Source organism: Gorilla gorilla, chromosome 3, assembly GCF_029281585.2.
Source record: "Gorilla gorilla gorilla isolate KB3781 chromosome 3, NHGRI_mGorGor1-v2.1_pri, whole genome shotgun sequence".
Classification (NCBI taxonomy): Eukaryota; Metazoa; Chordata; class Mammalia; order Primates; family Hominidae; genus Gorilla; species Gorilla gorilla.
The window spans coordinates 20422098-20442687 of record NC_073227.2 but is presented as its reverse complement, the minus strand read 5'-3'; the positions used below and the strand labels follow the sequence as shown (position 1 = coordinate 20442687).

General features: G+C 35.9%; 1 long non-coding RNA gene across 1 annotated transcript in view; it reads right to left on the bottom strand.

Annotated features, from left to right (window-relative positions):
• The window catches only part of LOC109026569 (uncharacterized), a 29104-nt gene extending 28750 nt beyond the window's left edge, over window positions 1-354 (bottom strand). Inside the window, exon 1 of the long non-coding RNA XR_002005580.3 lies at window positions 177-354. This is a non-coding gene — a long non-coding RNA (uncharacterized lncRNA). The remainder of the gene's footprint in view (window positions 1-176) is intronic.
• Between the last annotated feature and the right edge of the window lie 20236 nt (window positions 355-20590).

The window sequence follows — 20590 nt, the reverse complement described above, 5'->3', positions numbered from 1 at the left end:
GGAGATATACCTAATGCTAAATGACGAGTTAGTGGGTGCAGCACACCAACATGGCACATGTATACATATGTAACAAACCTGCACGTTGTGCACATGTACCCTAAAACTTAAAGTATAATAAAAAAAGTATCATATAATACGTGCAAAGTTGATGTTGTGACAAATCCGTTCCCTACCATTTACGGGCTCGACTGTCCAAACTTCAGCTACCAGCCCCTGCTGTTCCTTGGCTGATATATTTAACTGTCTGTTCTGCCTGCAAACAGGGCAGGTTGCAGGTTTTCTGTTTCATCAGCAGGACTCAACTACGACTGCTGGGCACTGGCAGTTAAATGCCCCAGTGTCCTCTTCCTTAGGCGGGATGCCTGTAAGGGTCATATCTTATACTGTTTCAGGTTCCCGCAGGGAAAGCAGGCCCACTGTAGTAACTGTCTGACAACCTACCTTCCGTAGCCTTTTTACCTATTGTCTTATTTTCCTATTCCAATACTTACATTTCTTGGAATCATCTCTTTATTAAATGACTTGTACTCAAATCCTTGTTTGAGTGCCTGCTTCTAGGGGAACCCAAACAAGACAATCAAGGGTATGGCATAGAATAAGCATTTGGCAAATGTTACATTCTATTCTATGATTACTACTTCTAAACTATTTACATTAATAATTCATAGTATGCTTTTCACGTGATTCATCTTCCATACATTGAAAGAAGACAAGCCTGGAAGTATAGTAAATCCTGTATAGAAAATGGAGAAAAGTAAAGGCTTACAATTCTAATTATCTAATGATGACACTGCTGTCAATGAAGCTGCCAAAACTACTGTCAGGGAAAGTGGAATGTCCCTTTTGTTACATGAAGAAAAGAAAGGTCCAGGGTACGTAGTACATACCAAACAAGTTAGTTCTCATAAATATTTCCAGTAGTTCCCAGCTTCTTGCCATTTGTGTATTCTACATTTGAAGCCAAAAATACTAATTCATCCATTGAATATCTGCTCTGGAATGTCATCTTTCATACTGGTTTCTCCTGCAACACCATGTATTTGTTATACACCATGTAATGACTAGCATGACTGACTAGACTGTTCATCATTCATAACTATATTCAATCGAGCAAAAGGTAATTGATAATTCTTATAGTGAATTATAATGATATGTAAATATTATGATTTACTAACTTCTTTTACATCCGTTCTCCCATTACAGCCTTTCAACTGTGCTATGAAGCAGTATAAGTGTGTATTAGTAGACTCATAAAACAGATGAAGAACCCATGATTTAGAGAAAATAAATTATTTACTCAAATGCCTAGTCAGAATGTTGAGTCATTGAACTGGATGTAACATTTTTTAAATTATATTACTCCTTTTAGAAAACTGACTTAAATTGCCTAAGAATCTATCTAATACTAGTTAAACAATGGGTACAAGTTGTCTAAAAGTTTTAAACACACATAGATTCAACAAACTTTAACCTTTCTGACCCTGACCTCCAGATCCAGACTGAGTTCAATGCCGATATTCTTACTTAACACTGCTGTCCCACCATCTTTTTCTGGCCTGTACCTTGCAGTGTTTCCACTTGTTCATGCCAGGTGGAGTAAGACAGAGACCATAGTTTGTTTGCACATGGTGGTATACCAGTTGTCTGTGGCAGTGCCTGGTACTGAAGTAGCAGGTTCCTAAATATTTGTAAAATGTATTACAGCTTAGTCATTCTGCACGTGTGCCACTTTTCTTGTATGGAAGTGCTGATTTATGAATATGTTTTCAAAAGCAATTATAGTTTCCCAACAAGTATCTACTGTTATGCCTACTTCCATTATAACCAAAATAAGGTTAAGAAAATGTTTTCTGTTAAGGACAAAAGTATGCCCAGTGCTTATGAGGTCAATGGGACTGTGTATTGTAGTAGAAAGTGACTCTGTGGTCAAAATACTAATTTGAATTCCCAGTCTGCATTTCTACTTTTATACTGTAAAATGTTGATAATGTAACAAAATTTAGGAGTTTCAGTTTCGTTTTCTGTAAAATGAAAAATGATGTTAATTTTTGTTGGGATTAGAATAAAATGTATATTAAATGACTTCGCATTAAAAGCATTCAGTAAATGGGGCAATTATTCTTTGATTTTCATGTTTGATCTTTCTTCATAGTATTTATAAACTAGCAAGTCTGTTGGTTTATATGACTACTGTCTGTCTCATCCCCAGCCAAAATGGAAGCTTTATGGCAATAGAGACTGTTGTATACACTGCTAATTTCCTAGTTAGAACAGTGCCTGAGACAGAGTAGGTGGTTAATTACTATATATTGACTGGAAGGATGTCACGATTTTATAAGTTGGTGACTCATTAGGCATGCTCACTCTATGCCAAAAGACATGGATAAATTTGAAAATATCATTATGCTTTATCCAGCCAGGGTTGGACTTTATACTGTGAAAATTCACAGGATTTTAGGTCTCCTGGAGTTGAATTAAGATCACAATGACTCGTCTTTTGATGAATCTCAAAGTGCACAGGATAGTCATTACTCAGGGAACTTTCTACTTTGGACACTTCTGCATTGCCCATTTTCTTTTTAGGGCACAGTTACTCATTCTACAAGACACACTTTAAAATGAAGAAGCTGGGGCTGGGTGTGGTTGTGTAATTTCCCCAAAGGTACCCAGCTAATTAACAGCAAAGCTTGATCCAAAACCAGTCTCTTGATTAAGATTTGTGCTCCTCCTATTCTGCCAACCAGGTTTGAATTAGTAACAGAGTATTTTTAAAAAATAGTGTGTGTGTCAGTCACTAGTATTTCAAGTACTCTGGGAATCTGCTTAAATATAATTCTTAGGGTAACTTCCTTTTTCCTTCTTCCCCATTTTTTTCTCTTTTGTTTATGTATTTTGTTTATTTTTATCTCTTCATATCTCTTGCTTTTTGAATGGTACCTTAAATGACAAGTTTTCATTTTTATGAAAAAATATTTTCTTCAATTGAATAGAATAATCTTGATAAATACTCAACAACACTAATAATTTATTATAGCACTTCTGCAATGACAATTCAAAATTATACATATCTCATGTGCAAACACAAGTAACTTATGATCATATTTACATAGTTCATACGTAAGCAGGGAACAACAAAAAGAAACTGTAATTTGTCACTATGCCTGTGGCCAATATGTTGAGACACAGCTTTGTGTTTTGAAAATCACAATGTGTATTTTTAGAGCATATCTAAAAAGTGTGTTCCCCTTCTAATAAAGTTTATCCATTCTTAAGGCAACATTCACTTAGAAATATTCTACATTTTCTCCTCTAAAGTTGCAGAGGTTTTTTTTTTTTCCAACATGAAAATCTCATTTCCATGAGAAAAAGGCAGCTGTGTTCCTAATATAGAACTGAAACATGACTGCTTTAAAAGTGGGCCCTGACACATTGATTCAAACTTTTCCCATCTTCACTTGTTAGCCATTCAGTGAAAAGGCAGTGATGGATTATGGAAAATGTAAGAGGTACTAAAAATATATTTTTCACCTAAGCACACTGTTTTCTTAAAAATAAAAAAAGCAAAATAGTCAAACAGTTGTCTTTACTCAGTACTATTTTTTCCCTATCTTTTTTTTCATTTATTTTTCTATAACTGAATCTTCATTCCAGTTGAGATTTTCATCATGTTTCACAGTCTCTAATGGAACCAGCTTGACCAAGCTCACTTTGAAAATTGAATTTCAGAGGTTAAATTCATTATAAATTGAAATAGGACATTCTAATTAAAATGAATACTTTTCAAAGGAATCATCAATATTTCCCAGGTGATCCTTTCTTGCTGCTCTTATTTCTCTTCCATAGTACATATTTTATAGATGCTTTAAAGCTGTAGCTCAAATTAATACATCTGTGCACCAATACTTGGTGGAGCTATTCATTCTTAACTGTAAATAATTTTGGAGTATTAGAAATGACACAGGCAACTTTGAATAAAACTCATTCATTTTAAAAAAGAGGAAACTGAGGCCTATAGAGGGAAACATGAATTTTTGTTTGAGAATATCTATACTTGAAATTTTGTAGTTCTGATAATATTAAGGAGGATGACCATAATAATGTTATGGCTGTTTGACTGCAATTCAGGATAAAGCAATCAAGAAAAACATCCAAGTGAATTCTATTGACTAGCACGCTCATCCATCTGAAATTGACTTCATAGGCAATGCATATCAATAAAAGAATGCAGGAAATAAATTATTTTCTTTTCTTTGTTGGGAGTTATTTAAGTATTATTATTAGAAGCCAAGTTATTGCTAAGTAGCTTCACAGAATTAATTCTTGAATATATGTATGTTATTTGATGCTCAGTCTTAAATATCATATAATATATATACATATGTATTAATATGAATATATAACTATATTGTATATATTAATGAATATATAACTATATTCATATGCATTAGTATGACTATATATAATTATATCCATATATGATATGAATAATATTTGTATATATTAACATGAATATATATAATTATACCTATATATTAACATATACATAATATGAATATATATATATTCAACTCATAAGAGTTCAAATAATGAGGATAAACTGCCCAGAGCTTCACAGTAATTATGTAGCAGAATATGAATGTCCAACAACTTCTAACACTGTAGGAACAGCACTTGATGACTTGCCCCCATTTAGGGGTCAAAACTAATTGTTTTGTCCTTATATTGGGACAGAATGTGGGGGTTGTTCCTATATTGCTGCTTTAAAAATAAAACTAAAATATGGACTTTATTTGAATTTGAACAATTTTTCCATTAATGTCCCTTATCGTTCTAGGATTTAATCCAGAATCCTACATTGAATTTAGATATCATATATCCCAGCTTTTTTTTGTCTGAGACAATTTCTTCGGTTTCTCCTTGCTTTTCATGACTTTGAGATATGTGAAAAGTATCTATCAGTTATTTTGTCAAATGTCCCTCGTTTTGGATTTGCTCAAAGTTTTCTCATAATTAGATAGAGGTTTACATTATTGGGAATGATACCAGAGAGGTGATGAGTCTTCCTCATAAAGACTACTTTTCAAACAGTAACCAAACCAGTTTCTGAAGCTTCATCTAAATATTTCAGATGGATCATTCTTTATTTTTCTCTGAGTGCCATCTGATGTTTTATCTTCTAGTTTTGGGAGAGATTAATCTCAATTACATATAAGGAAACTGAGGCCCAAGAAGATGGCAGGACTGAGCATCACATAACTCATGAACAGATTTATGCCTTAAATTTCTTTCTTCAGAGCTTTAGCTCACCGACTCACCAGCAAAGTTCACTGTGAAAACTTTAGAGCCTCATGACCTCAGGGTGTCCTAATAAGATTCATGTGAACTCAACATTTTCTTTCATTTCCAGCCACAAGGCCCTAATTAGACATGTCACTTTACAGCTTCATATGTAAGATTCATGAAGAATGTTTCCTCAGAAATTCACCATCAGTGCATTGGGCTTCTATCTTCTTTCTTCCTCTCCTCCTAGGGAAATTTTGTCTCCACATGGCCATAAGGGAAATGAGTGCTTCTTACCCTAATTGGAATAAGGTACGCCACTGCTCAGAGTTGAGCATTCTTGGTGTGTCTTCTCTATAAACCTGACTCCTGAATAATGATTTGGCTCTGCAAAAATTGGTGCCTTGGAACCCTGCTGAGGTGCTGCCATCAAAACAGAAAAAAAAATCAAACGTTACTCTGAATGGAGTCTTAATAACAGTGGGAAACTTCAGCCTCCTGCCTATAATTTATTTACAACGAATCTTTTTGAAGGGAACTATCTTGGAGAATTCTATGTGGCTTTGATGTTTGCAAAAGTAACCCTGTAAAGACAGATGGGAAGAAGATGCATAGAAACACAGATAGATACACCTACAGGTAGAAAATAAAACAGATTCAAATAAGAAATCTGTCCAGTAACTCATATATGAGCTTTTCGTTCTTACATTTTTCCTATGACCAAACCCCTACCTTGACCCTAGTCACTGTTTAATCATCTGTGGCCAATGTTTTAGCATAAGTTCTTCCATAGACACTTTTAGAAAAGGATTTTTGAGAAAGTAGATTTTGTTCTGGGGGAGAGGGTTTTGATGTTCAGAGTATGATCCAGAGAAGGAAATACAGCTAATAAAGGGTACGTTACAGACGGAATTGTGTTCCCCAAAATTCATATGTTAAAATCAGATTCCCGATGTGACTGTGCTTGGAGACATGGCCTTTAAGAAGAAAATTAAAGTTAAATGAGGTCGTAAGGGTGGGGCTCTATACTACAGGACTAGTCTTTATAAAAAGAGTAAGAGACACCAAAAAGAGACCTCTCTCTCTCTCATTCTGTGTGTGTGTGTGTGTGTGTGTGTACATGTCCACAGAGGAAAGGCCATGTGAGGACACAGCAAGAAGCTGGCTGTCTGCATGCCAGGAAGAGTGGCTTCATCAGAAACCAACCCTGCTGGCGCTTTGATTTCAGATTTCTTGGCTCAAGAACTGTGAAAAAAATAAATGTCTGTTGTTTAAGCCACCCCGTCTGTGGTATTTTCTTGTGGCAACCGGAGCTAATTCAGGGTACATCATTAATCCAGCTATCACAGTGGGCAACTGAAGTGCAGTTTCCCTGGGGAACTTCAAGAATTGCTGCGCCTAAGATTTGCTTCTTCCCAAGGGATGAGGAATGTTTCTACATCAACTGGAATATCTCTACACCAACTCCTAATAGGCGTGGGCTAATGACTACTCCCATGGGTCATTAATTTCCCCAAAATTTCATTCAGAGGCACAGTGACTATCTGCAATTTTGGAAAGAAAGGGAGACCTTAAGAATGCATGCAGATATTTGCAGTTGGAAGCAAGTATGAGCATAGTGAAAGGGGCTGTGGAAACAAGCAGGGCTCTAGCAGTGCCTCCCACACCCAAGAAATAGACTCTACTCTTAATTCTAGGAGAATTTTTGCTTCTTAGTTTATCCTACAGGGAACGGGATGCCAGAAAACTGTAGTGTGTGTGTGTGTGTGTGTGTGTGTGTGTGTGTGTGCGCGCGCGCGCGCGCGTGCGCATGCGCATGTGTACATATGTGATGTGTGTGCATGTGTGTATATTTGCACACAATATATGTGATATATTACCACACTGCTCCAGGATAAGGCTAAAAATGAGGTCATACTACCACTAATAGACTTTACTGAGCTCTCAGGTCCACCGGCCTGCATTATCTCCAGCCCCAGCAACATCCTCATCTACTTTACGGCAAATTCGCAGAGTGGTTCACAGATTCTTATGAGTGTTCTGTCCCTAATACAAACCAACCATCATGCCCTTCTCTTCTGCATTCCATGGCTTTGGTAAGACTTTTTTTTAATTATTATTATACTTTAAGTTCTGGGATACATGTACAGATCATGCAAGTTTATTACATAGGTATACATGTGCCATGGTGGTTTGCTGCACCTATCAACCCGTCCTCTAGGTTTTAAGTCTTGCATGCATTAGGTGTTTGTCCTAATGCTCTCCCTCCCCCTGGCAGGCCCCGGTGTGTGATGTTCCCCTTCCTGTGTCCATGTGTTCTCATTGTTCAACTCCCACCTATGAGTGAGAACATGTGGTGTTTGGTTTTCTGTTCCTGTGTTAGTTTGCTGAGAATGATGGTTTCCAGCTTCATCCATGTCCATGTAAAGGACATGAACTCATTCTTTTTGATGGTAAGAGTTTTGACTGAGGCCTGATGCCTTTGAAACTACGATGATGTACTTGCTCAAAAGCAGTTTCAGAGCTGTCCATGGGATCTGCTCTTCTTCAAATCAGCATTTACTTTATCTGCATCTTTCCTTCTTCCCCTGACTTTTTTACCTAAGCACCATGATGTTACAGTAACATAAAATGTGAACTTTGTCACACCACAGTTGTAAGTTACTGCAAAAGCCCTTTACATATACTTTTAAAATCAAATACAAAATGGTATAAAGTGATAACACTTTAACTTTTTAAAAATCAGATAAGGGACTGGGCACAGCAACTGGCACCTGTAATCCCAGCACTTTGGAAGGCTGAGATGGGAGGATCACTTGAGCCCAGGAGTTTGAGACCGCCCTGGGGAATATAGTGAGACCTCGTCTTTACAAAAAAAAATTTTTAAAAATCAGCCAGGCCTGGTGTCATATGCTCGTAGTCCCAGCCACTCGGAAGGAAGACTGAGGTGGGAGGATCACTTGAGCCCAGAAGGTCAAGGCTGCAGTGAACCATGATCATGCCACTGCACTCCAGCCTGGGAGACAGAACAAGACCCTGTCTCTATTTTTTTTTTAATTTACTTTAAACTCTTTTAGAACTCAGTTATAGATAGTAAGAAATTCAAAACATTATAATATACTATGAATGAAGTATCATATTATAATAAATATAATATGTGACTAATATAAAAGTTTTCATTTAGAATAGTAACAAAAAGTTATGCAAGATCTACGAAAATACATTTTTAAATGCCTCTGAGGAACACACAAAAAATACTTCCAGTGGGATAAAAAGGCAAACTGTATTTTTGGGTATAAAGACACAGCATCCCAAAAATGTCAGTTCTCCTTCAAATGAATGTATTTTTGTATCCTGATAAAAATACTACCAAGATTCAATTGGAACTAAGTAATTCAAATCCTTAAGTTCAAATGGATTTTTTTTTAAATTATGAATAGTTAGAAAAAAATGTTTAAGAAGAAAGGTAATGAGAGTATCTAGTCATTATAAATTGCCGTGAAGCTGTAGAAAAAGATAGTTTAAAAATTGTTGAGAGAACTGGATAGCCATCTGAAAAAGTTTTAAAATTAGAATATTTACTTTGTACCTCATGAAAAAGATTTAAATTAGGAAAAAAAAAATACTTGTTCCAAAAAATTAAAAAATCATTTGATGTGAAAAATTCTAACATAAATCCTAAAAGTTGTCAAATAATGTAAATACCACTACACATAAACCAAAAGAGAAAATTCTGCATTTAAAAACCCTATAAATATTAAAGTCAAATGACAAATAAAAAAAGATGATATGAATGCTTCCACATAGTGAAGTTTAATTACAGACCAGTTAGTTTAATTTAGTATGTAAATGAGCACTTAAAATGAAATAAGATGAAGATCAGCACCCATTTAAAAATGAGCAAAGAACATAAACAGATAGTACACAAAAAAGACAAGTGGCTTTTAAATATGTAAAAGAAAATGTTTACCCTCAGTCCTGAGAAAAATCACAAGATATAGTTTTTATCTTCATGTTGCCAATATTAAAATGCTTGGTATTAGCGCTAATGAGAGTGTGCAAAACATTCTTATTGTTGATGTGGTTGTAAATAGTGAAAATCACTCTGGAAGACAAATCATACTTCTAAGTATCTATACCTTTAGCCTGAACAATTATATTTTTAAAAGGTACCCTATAGATATCTACATCTGTAAGAAGTTTTTAAAGTAGAAGACAATTCTTTGCAGCATTGTTTGTTAACAGCAACATCTTGGATAGAGAAACAAAATCAATTACATGTTCCAATTGAGACCTAGTTAAACAAAGTAATGTATGATACACACCTGAGATGCAAGATGAGGCTTCAAAAACAAGGTGAGAATTTCGTTACTGTTTAGATAAGAAAAAAACTCTTAAGATCCTTTCTCAAGTAAAAAAAGCAAAACACAAAGAGTAACAGTGCCATGGTTTGTATAAAACACACACAACGTAAGTTTTCTTGTAGCTTCTTGAAAAACAGGAATGGGAAAGAGAGGTGCTTTTCAATGTGTTAATTTTATCTATCATGAATGTCAGCCTTGTGCATATATTACAGTTACCAGCTGATATATTTACGAATCGTTTTAGCCTTTAATCTTGTTCATCTCTACTGTATTTTTGTTTTCTATTTAACTGATTGTTGTTCAGTTTTTCATTTTGTACTTTCTTTCACTTTATTTACTATGTTCTGCTTTTCTTGTTCTTGAATTTCTCAATTTATTTGGTTATCCATTCTTTTTGACCTTCCTCCCGTCTCCTTTGGATTCAATTGTCTCTTTCCTTAGGTACTTCCTTTAGAAGTTGCCTCAATGAGCTGGGCACGGTGGCTCACACCTGCAATCCCAGCACTTTGGGAGGCTGAGGTGGGCAGATCACGAGGTCAGGAGATCAAGAACATCCTGGCTAACACAATGAAACCCCGTCTATACTAAAAATACAAAAAAAAAAAAAAAATTAGCTGGGGGTGGCAGGTGCCTGTAATCCCAGCTACTTGGGAGGCTGAGGCAGGAGAACGGCGTGAATCCGGGAGGCGGAGGTTGCAGTGAACCGAGATCGCGCCACTGCACTCCAGCCTGGGCGACAGAGTGAGACTCCGTCTCAAAAAAAAAAAAAAAAAAAAAAAAGTTACCTCAATGAGAGACTGAGAAGCGGTCACAGAGTTTCCAGCATTTTACACATTTCTCATGTGTAGAAACTTGTTTCACAATGTTTATTTAACATTTTAACTAGAGGGCAATTTGGACATCTACCCTAAGCTCATATTGTGTATTTTTTTTTCCATTTTTCATGTTTTGATGATGGCTTACTTTAAAATAATTATCATTAACGTTTTGACATGGTTTTCTTTATCAATCCTTGTTACTCTTATGTTTGAAAAACATTGAAGTGCAGATCCCATGGCATTTTATCCCCATATACTCACCACATATCTTGAAAAAACCATGAAATGTTTTCTTACATTTCGTGAAATGAACCGCAATTAACAAAATTAATAATCATTTTTCACAATTATCTAATATCTATTTAACATTAAATTTTCATAATTGCCTGAAAAAAAAAACCTCTACGAAGTCTTTTTTGTGGTCTAAACAAGATCCATGCAATGCATTTCATTCAAGTTTTCTGTATTCTTATAGTGAATGTGTTTTTCTTGTAAGCAGTAGGTACCAATGTGTGTGGGAGATACCAGGTTAAACTATTTGCTTTTAACTAGAGCATTCAATCTGTTTGTAGTTAATGTAAAATGTGGTTTGGGTTGAAACTATCATCTTGCTATATGTCTTCTATTTGTTTCACAAGCTGTTATTTTTTGTGTTATTTAAATATGTGGGTGTCAATTTTTAGAATATTTGATTATTCCATTTATCCTCTAATCTTATTCATTTGCTTTTAATCTTACTTTAGGAATTACCCAAGAAATTACTACATACACTCTTGATTTATTAAAGTTTAATACAAAGACATAAGAAATATAAGAAACACCTTAGCTTCATTAAACTCCCTCTTTATCCTATCCTGTGTTATCCTGTACTTTAATTCTTGAAGAGATTTGAAAGTTCACATACATTATTATTTAGTCAATATTATTTGAATGTAAACATTCATAATATAATATTATATATAATATTTTATATATATATATAAAGCCCTAATATTTATTTTCTTCCTGCATCTTCAGTCTTCCATTTTAGATTATTTTGACTTTGCCCGAAGGGTATTCTTTAGTATTCCTCTCGGTGTGAATCTAATGGTAACAGATTTTCTTAGTGTCTGTTTGCTTGGTTAAACATACGTTTATCTCATTATCATTTATTTATTGTTAAGATATTTTCACTGGATATAGATTTCCAGGTTAATAGTGATTTTCTTGCAGCACATTGTATATCACATTTCATCATTTTTCTGGCTTATCTCTGAAGTCAGTTGTCAGTCTTGATTGTATACCTTTCAAGGCAAGAAATATTTCTTTTTCTTTCTGATTACTAATACGGTTTGGCTGTGTCCCCAGCTGAATCTCATCTTGAATTGTAGTTCCCGTAATCCCCAGGAGTGACACAGTGGGAGGTAATTGAGTCATGGGGGCGGTTCTCCCATGCTATTCTCGTGATAGTAAGTTCTCACGATATCCGAAGGTTTCATAAGGGGCTTCCCCCTTCACTGGATTCTCATTCTTCTTCTCCCTGCCACCAAGTGAAAGTGAAGAAACGTATGTCCACTTCTCTTTCTACCATGATTGTAAATTTCCTGAGGCCTTCCCAGTCATGCTGAATTGTAAGTCAATTAAACCTCTTTCCTTTATAAATTACCCAGTCTTGGGTGTGCCTTTGTTAGGAGTGTAAGAACGGACTAATACAGTTCCTTCGGTGGTTTGTTTTCCATCTGCGTTTAATTTGTTTTTGTCTTTGGTTTTCTTCAGTTTTTCTATTGTATGCCTATTGTGGTTTTTGGTTTTGTTGTATTTATCTTATTTGAATATCCTCTCCAGATACGTTTCCACTGCCTCCTGAATCTGAGATATTTGATGTCTTCTGCCAATTTCAGATTATTCAGGGCATGAATTATTTAAATATTGTTTCTTCTCATTTCCTCATTCTTCCTTCTGGGATACCATATTTTATACTTTACAAATTTTCTCCGTATTAAATATGTATTTTGCAATATTTTCTATATTAAAATGTTTTGTTTCCAATTTAGTCTATATATTTTATGCTGTCCTATATGTTCTACCCTAAGCTATCTGGTTGACCTTCACCTACATCTAATTTGCATCTAATCATTGTTTAATCTATCAGGAAGTCTATTTGATTTTGTGATTTAAGTTATTACGATATCCTGTGAGTATATGTCTATGGTCTTTTGATTTTCTTGTTTTTCTATGACTATTGCTTTACATTTTTTTTGAAAGTTATACATGTAATACAGATATTTTGGAGACAATTTGAAGCTTAGCATGTGAATGTCCTCTTCCAGAGAGGACTTGCTTTTTCTTATGGAAGGTGGCCACAAGCATGAAATATCAACTTAATCTAATTGTGGAGACAGATGTGATTGACAGTTGGGCTTCAGTCTTTGTGTGAGCTGGTCTATTCCTTACTTTAGTTTTGGGATACAGCCTTTGTGGATCCAAAACCAGCTCCCCTGCCCCGACTCTGACTCCAGTATTCTAGCCTCTCTCTGCCTCCCCTATAACCCGATGAGGCTGCTGTAGTCAGCTCAAGCTGCTGTAACAAAGTACCGTAGTTTGGGGGGCTTAAACATCAGAAATTTATTTTATACAGTCCTGGAGCCTGGAAATTCAAGATCAGAGTGCCAGAATGGTTGGGTCAGTAGTTCCGGTGAGGAATTCCTTCCAAGTTGCAGACAGTTGGCTTCTCCTTATATCTTCACATGGCAGAAAGAGAGTGAGAGTCCTCTCTGGAGTCCCTTTTATAAGGGCGCTAATCCCACCATGAAAGCTCTACTCACATGACCTAATCACCTCCCAGAGGCCTCATCTCCAAATACCATCAAATTGGACGTTATTATTTCAACATAGTAATTTTGGCAGGATATAAACATTCGGTCCAAAACAGACACTATCAAACTATCTGCCTGGCTTCTTGGTATTTTAGTAGCTTTTTCTGGAATTCTACCATTGCTGTTAGGAGAAAAGAGCTTTTTAAAGTCAGTTTCACATTCAACATTTCTCCTCCTTCTGGATTGTGGCCCCCATAAATCTTACTGTCTGGTTTCCTTTCTGGTTCCTTTAAACATATGTGTAAAATAGTATTATCCAGGGTTTCTTAGTGGTTCACACTTTCAGTGTTTCAGTGTTGGTAGAAATTACCTATGTTCTGATTACAGGAAGTTGACATTTTCAATGTACTTGTAAAATTGACGGCTGTGCATATTAAAGCCTTCAGAAATTTTTATTTTGCTTAGTACCTTTTTCAAAGTTACATAACAGTTTAATTTAGTATGTAGATATTTATAATTTATCAAATTATATTTTTGTAGTTCTTTGTGCTTTTGATACACAATTTTAGAATACCACTTACACTGTCATGAAAATTTTAATTCAGTTTGAATACAATAAATTATAATTACAACATGATTAACTTTTTCTGTTTTCATTTGACAAGGAAGAGGGGAATCAAGTTTCAAGTCCTCTGAGTATCAGACTTAGTTTTGTAAAGACAACCAGGCAAACACTTGTAGAAATACTAACATTTCTTTTTGTATGTAAATGGAATACTGCAAGTCAGGAGCTCATATGTGTTTACCTGATTTTTTTCCCCACTACTGGTGTTCTTGTTTTTAATTAAGAAAAACATTATTCTTATGTTTTGTTTGAGAAATAAGTGTCAAATCATAGTGCAGAATATACACCAAAAACAAATATTATAGGTTTGAAAGCAAGTTGGAAAGTTACTATAGCCACAGAAACTATGGGTAATTTGTTTAATATTTTGCATGTACAAATATCCCCGATTGTATTTTAGCAGTTTGCTATTGGTATACGGTGAATATTTGCTCCCTGAAAATTCTCATGTGAAAACACTCCCCAATGTGATGATATTAGGAGCTGGGGTCTTTGGGAGGTGAATAGGTCTGCCCAAAAGGGATAGTACCCTTACAAAAGAGACTCCAGAGAGCTCTTGCGTCCTTTATGCCATGTGAGGACACAGCAAAAAAAATTGGCCATCTATGAAGCAAAAAGCAAGCTCTCAGCAGACATCAGATCTTCCAGAACTTGATCTTGGACTTGACAGTCTCCAGAACTATGATAAATATATTTCGTTGTTTATAAACTAGCCAGTCTATGATACTCTGTTATAGCAGCCCAAATAGACTCTGAAAAATACATGTGTCTATTGATGTGTCATACAAGAATATAATTTAAACTGCTGGAATCTCCATTTGTAAGCCATGGTAGATTCATTCAGCATAAAATTAGCATGTTTGTTTGCCACCTGGATTCACATATTAGAGATTTGGTCTGATACACCTTGAAACAGGGAAATGACTGGAATTTTTATTCAACATGTTACCATTGCATATATAATTTAGGCAGTTTCCTTTTTAAGAAACTTCCTCTATTATTAAAAAATGTGTTTCAGCTTTTGATATAGTTTAGGTATCTGTTTCCTCCAAATGTCATGTTGAAATGTGGTCCCCTGTATTCAAAGTAGGGCCTAGTGGAAGGGGTTTGGGTCCTAGGGCTGGATCTCTTATGAATGGCTTGGTGCCTCCACATGATAATAAGTGAGTTTTCACTCCATTATTTCACACAAGAGCTGGTTATTTAAAAGAGCCTGGCACTGGCTGGGTGCAGTGGCTCACGCCTGTAATCCCAGCACGTTGAAAGGCTGAGGCGGGTGGATCACCTGAGGTCAGGAGGTTGAGACCAGCCTGGCCAACATGCTGAAACCCTGTCTCTACTAAAAATACAAAAATTAGCCAGGTGTGTGGGCGCACGCCTGTAGTCTCAGCTACTCCTGCCATGTGACACATCTGCTCCTCTTCACCTTATGCCAGGAGTGGGAGCTTCCTGAGGCCTCAGTAGAAGCTGAGAAGATGCTTGTGCCATGCTTTTACATCCTACAGAAATGTGAGCCAAATTAGCCTCTTTTATTTATAAATTACCTAGTCTCAGATATTCTTTATAGCAAGAGAAAATGGAATAACACAGCTCTAGAAGAGTCCGAATGGGTCCTTGTTATTTATTACTATCTAAAATAAAATTAGTAAGGCACACTTACTGGTAATTTTAACTTATTTTTCACTTAAACTGTAAATTGAACTTTTAATGTACTCACAGAATAAGGAGAAAACAAACTGTTCTCAGTGTAGTATATGTTTAACGTGTTCAGGAATGAATAAGTTCAGTAAAAGGCTAATGGACATAGATTAGAACAAAGATCAAATCAGGACATTTCCTAAAATGTTCATAATTTAGCAAACGCAATAAGACAATTGAAAAAATTATCCTTAGAGAAACGTTAATACCAGCACTTATTTCATTGAAAAGATGTTTATCTAAAAGCCAGTTTTCAAAGATGCAGAATATATGGCTCCACTTCAAGAAGACCTGAGCAGGAGGCTACAAGAGAGTCTTGTTTGGAAATGTCTTGAATTACTAACCCATCTGTAATTCTATCACAACTAACTATTGTAAGGAAATTTGATTTTATATTTTAATATGGAAAATAAATTTTTATTTAATCAGTGACTCTCTAACTCTCAAGCCCTTCTTGTGACTATAATTAACATTAAACATGCATTTATTGAATGCCTAGGGCTCATAGCAAGCTCTGTGCTGAGATATGGCAGGGCGAGGAGCTTGAACTATGAACCTTCACACAGTTGATAGTCTAATAAAAGGCGTAGATAAACAAACTGTAATTGGTGCAATAATAGAAATTGGTGAAGTGACAACCAGTGTCTCAGGTGGTCAAAGAAGTTCTTTTGAAATAGCTTTAATGATCTGGGTCTTGAACACCAACAGCACTGCCAGTGCCCATCACTTAATGTCCTCCAATATTACCTTTGTTATCACCAACTTACACATGAGAAAATGGGAGCAGAGAAATGGTAAGTCACCTAAGTTGACATGACAAGTGAATACTAGAGATATTTTTTATTGCAAGATCATGATATTGCTTTATTAATTAAAAGTAAAATGTTGACAAGATAGATTTTGTTAGAGGGAGCATCCACAATATCACAATAGCCCAAATATAGGAGCAACCTATGTGTCCATCAATGAATAAATGGATTTAAAAATGTGATATATATATTCAGTGGAATGCAATACAGTCTTAATGAAGAAGGAAATTCTGTCATTTGTGACAACGTGGATTGAACTGGATTGCTAAGTGCAATAGACCAGGCAGAGAAAAACAAATACTGTGTAATCTCACTTATAGGTGGAATCTTAGATGCTCTCATATAAATAGACAGTAGAAAGGTAATTACTAGGGGCTAGGAGGTTGGAGTAGGGGGAAGAGAGTAATAGAGAAAAGAAAGATGTTGATCAAAAAGTACATAGTTTCAGTTAGACTGGAGAAATGAGTTTTAGTGATCTACTATACTGTATGGTGACCACAATTAGTTATAATGTAGTGTATATTTTTAAACTGCTAAAAAATAGATTTTAACATCCTTACCACACAAAATGATAAATTAGTGAAATGATGGATATGTTCCTTAGCTTTATTTGACCTTTCTTCAATGTATACATAGATTAAAAAATCACATTGTACACCATAAATATATACAATTGTCAATTAAATAAAAATAAGTAATTTTTTTAAAAAGACAAATTTTTACCAATATGAAAAATATCACATACTTATTGAATGAAGCAGCCAAGACTTCGACACGCTGAGTTGGCACTGAAAGTATACATCCTCAACCCTTATGTTATACTTTTGTGCAGACAAACTTCAAAATGGCCTCACATGAACCCCACCTCCTGGTATATACATCCCTATAAAATCCCTCTCTTTTTGAGTGTAGGCTCAATGTAGTGATTGCTTCTGATCAATAGGGTACAGCAAAGACGATGGGATGTCCCCTCTGCAATTTAATTACTTAGAATTGCAACTTCAGTCTTGCTAACAGACTCTCTCTGTTGACTTCTTGGTGTGCATGCTTGAATGAGGCAAACCGCCAAGTTGGAGAGGCCTGTGTGGAAGGGAACAGAGGGATGACTACATCCTCCAGCTAAGGAAATTTTATCTTTCATCCTAAAATCCCACAGGGGGCTCCAATCATCAATCCTGTAGTGCATGAAGAAATGAATGCTACCAAAAGTCATGTAACTTGGAAAGAAGATTCTTTCCCAGTCAAGTCTTCAGATGAAACTCTAGTGCTAAGCAGCATCCTAATTGGAGCCTTATGAGAGATCAAAAATAGAAGACGCAACCAAGCCATGTCCACTTTACCTGACCCACAAAACTGTTAGGCAATAAATGCATGTGTTTTTAAGGCCCTCAAGTTTGTGTTAATTTGTTACACAGCAATAGACAACTAATACACTAACTATACGCTATCCAGAACTATTTTACTTCTGTGGGTAGATTCTTCTCCAGGTCACCATGTTTTGGATTTAGAGCCACAGAAATAGGACCTTTCTGTTTCTTGTCTCTTTCTTAGGTTAAGAAAGAAATCCCGAGCTAGTAGGCCTGATATCACATACCTCTTGGCAAGTTACCAAAATGACAACTTTTGACATATTTTTTCTGGACCCCTGGATATTCACTTCAGAGTAGCCAAACTTTCTACCGTGTCATCCTAATTAATCGTGGTTAGTCCTAATTCAGATATAGTTTGATATACTAAATAGTGCTGGACTTCTGAGCCAATTAGGTCAAGATCTGGGAGTTCTCTCTACCATTTACCTGCTGGTTCCCAATCTACTCATTTAACAAATGAGTAAGCCTGGCTAGGTTACTACGTTAATTAGAAATGATATGTTTCCTCATTATCTAATAATATGTATTCTTTTATGCCACTTAGCAGGTCTTCAATTGCTATTAACTCTAATCAGTTTTATCCTTATTATTGCACATCCCTCAAAATTACATGGCAATTTGTTGACCATCCTTGTGTGTTTCTATTCTCTTTAAATAGCTTACTTATAGCCTTGTGGCTGGAAATTTAGCTAGCGCTTACAACTGGATCATTTATTCACCAACTCTTGAACATTTGCTGTGTGTCAGGAGGTGTTGTTGATTTTGTTTTATAATGAATAGAAGCCCATGACAGTGAGACATTGTTATTAATAGCTTCACATCTTCGAGGGAAACTTGCAGGCTTAGAATCAGGAATACATTCTGGAGTAGATTCTAGGTTAGAATCTAGATCCTGCCTCAAAATAGAGTGTTACTTGGACAACTCCACATCTGCATCTATTCACCATTACCTAGAAATGCATGGTGGTAGGCAGAATTCTAAATGGACCTCAGTGCTTCCTCACCCTAGTATACGCTTTCGTATACTCCCTTGAGTAAAGAAAGAAACTAAGTATGAATGCCCCTCCTGTGTTTAGGTTATTTTCTGTTGCAAAGGTGAAGGTGTTTTACAAATGTGATAAGGCCTCTTATCAGTTTATTTTAAATTAATCAAAATAGATGCTTTCCTGGTGGGTCTGATCTCATCAGGTGAGACCTATGAAAGAGGATCCAGAGGTCAGAGATGAAAGAAAGCAGATAGAGCTGAAGCAGCAGAGATGTAGTCTTGCTAGTCTTAAAGAATAAACCTGTCGTATTATAAAGAGGGCCGTACGGCAGGGAATGGAGACTAACCTCGGGAGCCAAAGTCCTTTGTTCTGTAATCAAAAGGAACTCAGTTTTACCAACAACCAGTTAGCCTGGAAAAGTCTCAGCCCATACTCTGATTTCAGCCTTGTGAGACCCAGGGCAGAGGACCCAGCTAATTATGGATTTGGAATCTTGACCATGAACTGTGAGATAATATATTTGTGTTGTGTTAAGCTGTAGCACTTGTGGTAAATTGTTATGGAACAATGGAAAATTAATATTCATATATAAAATATTTTATTTTCCCAAGATAATGTTTTAAGTTATAAATGTTTATTTAATAACTTGAGTCATTAAACTTGTATCACTATCTAGCCCAAAATGTTTTTAGTCACCTAACCCCAATTCTGCCAAGTCCTTCTAAACCAAATCAGGTAACAAGCATTTGTTCCATCCAATTCAATTTATGTCCTTATTTGGGGTTGACCCAGTTAAAAACTGGTCAGCGATTAAGAGATAATTTGCCTGAGTCATCGTTCTTGGGTGTTCATTTCTGAAAGAACGCTTTGTCGAAATGTCAATCTTTGTATTCTGCTGCGCCTATAATCTGGTGGCTTTCCAGTTTTTGCTGAATAAGGAACTAAATGTGCATTTCTATTTTTGCTGCTAATCTACGTGCATGACATAGTAGAGTTGAGAACAGAGCTTATCCCAGTGCTCTTGCTCCCTTTGTGCTGCATACTGTAAACTAGAAGTGAGTGAGATCGGCTTCTTTACATCCAGGCTGTTCATTTTAAATATTAACAAATATTAGCAATGTACCCTGGGGACCAAGAAAGGCAACATTCACAAAATTAGAGTGGTTGCACATGAGATCTTCACTGACGAAAGAGAAGCAGTGGACAGTGTGGGGAGAGGACCTCATAGCACTGGGAGTAAGAAAGCCCAAGGGGAATAAGCTACGATTCCCGTAAAGTGTTCGGCCTTGAAAAAAAGTATTCAACACGCCTGAGCTTCAAGTTCTTCATGTGTACCTGGTGAATGCATCCCTTTGCTCTTTCTCTTCATGTCAGAATTAGCCTGAATAAATGGATGTGTCTATTAATCTCCACAAAGTCTCTGTCATCCATCCATTATCTTTATCCCAACTTCTTTCGCACTTTTCTGGCCAACATAATTTTATCTGGACTCTTTAAACAGTCTCACTTTCTCCATTTTTTATCTTTCCAATTTGTCTTTGATGCTGAAGCCAGAATTATCTCTCTCACATCTATTTTTGTAGGTGATTATTCTCCTTCTTCAAAACCTCCCATCATTCTCCAGATTCCTCATTTTCCATGGCATAAACTAAGACGACCCTTTAGCATCCCACACAAAGTGAATGATGGTGTCAATTTGCCAGAACTAAAATCCAATGCACCCTATGGTCCAGCTACAGAGGACTACTTCTAATTTCAAAATAGGCTTCCCTCTCCTTGCCTGTTATCAGGGTGTCTTCCTCCTCCTTCATCAGTTGAAATCTATTCATCTTTCAAAGACCT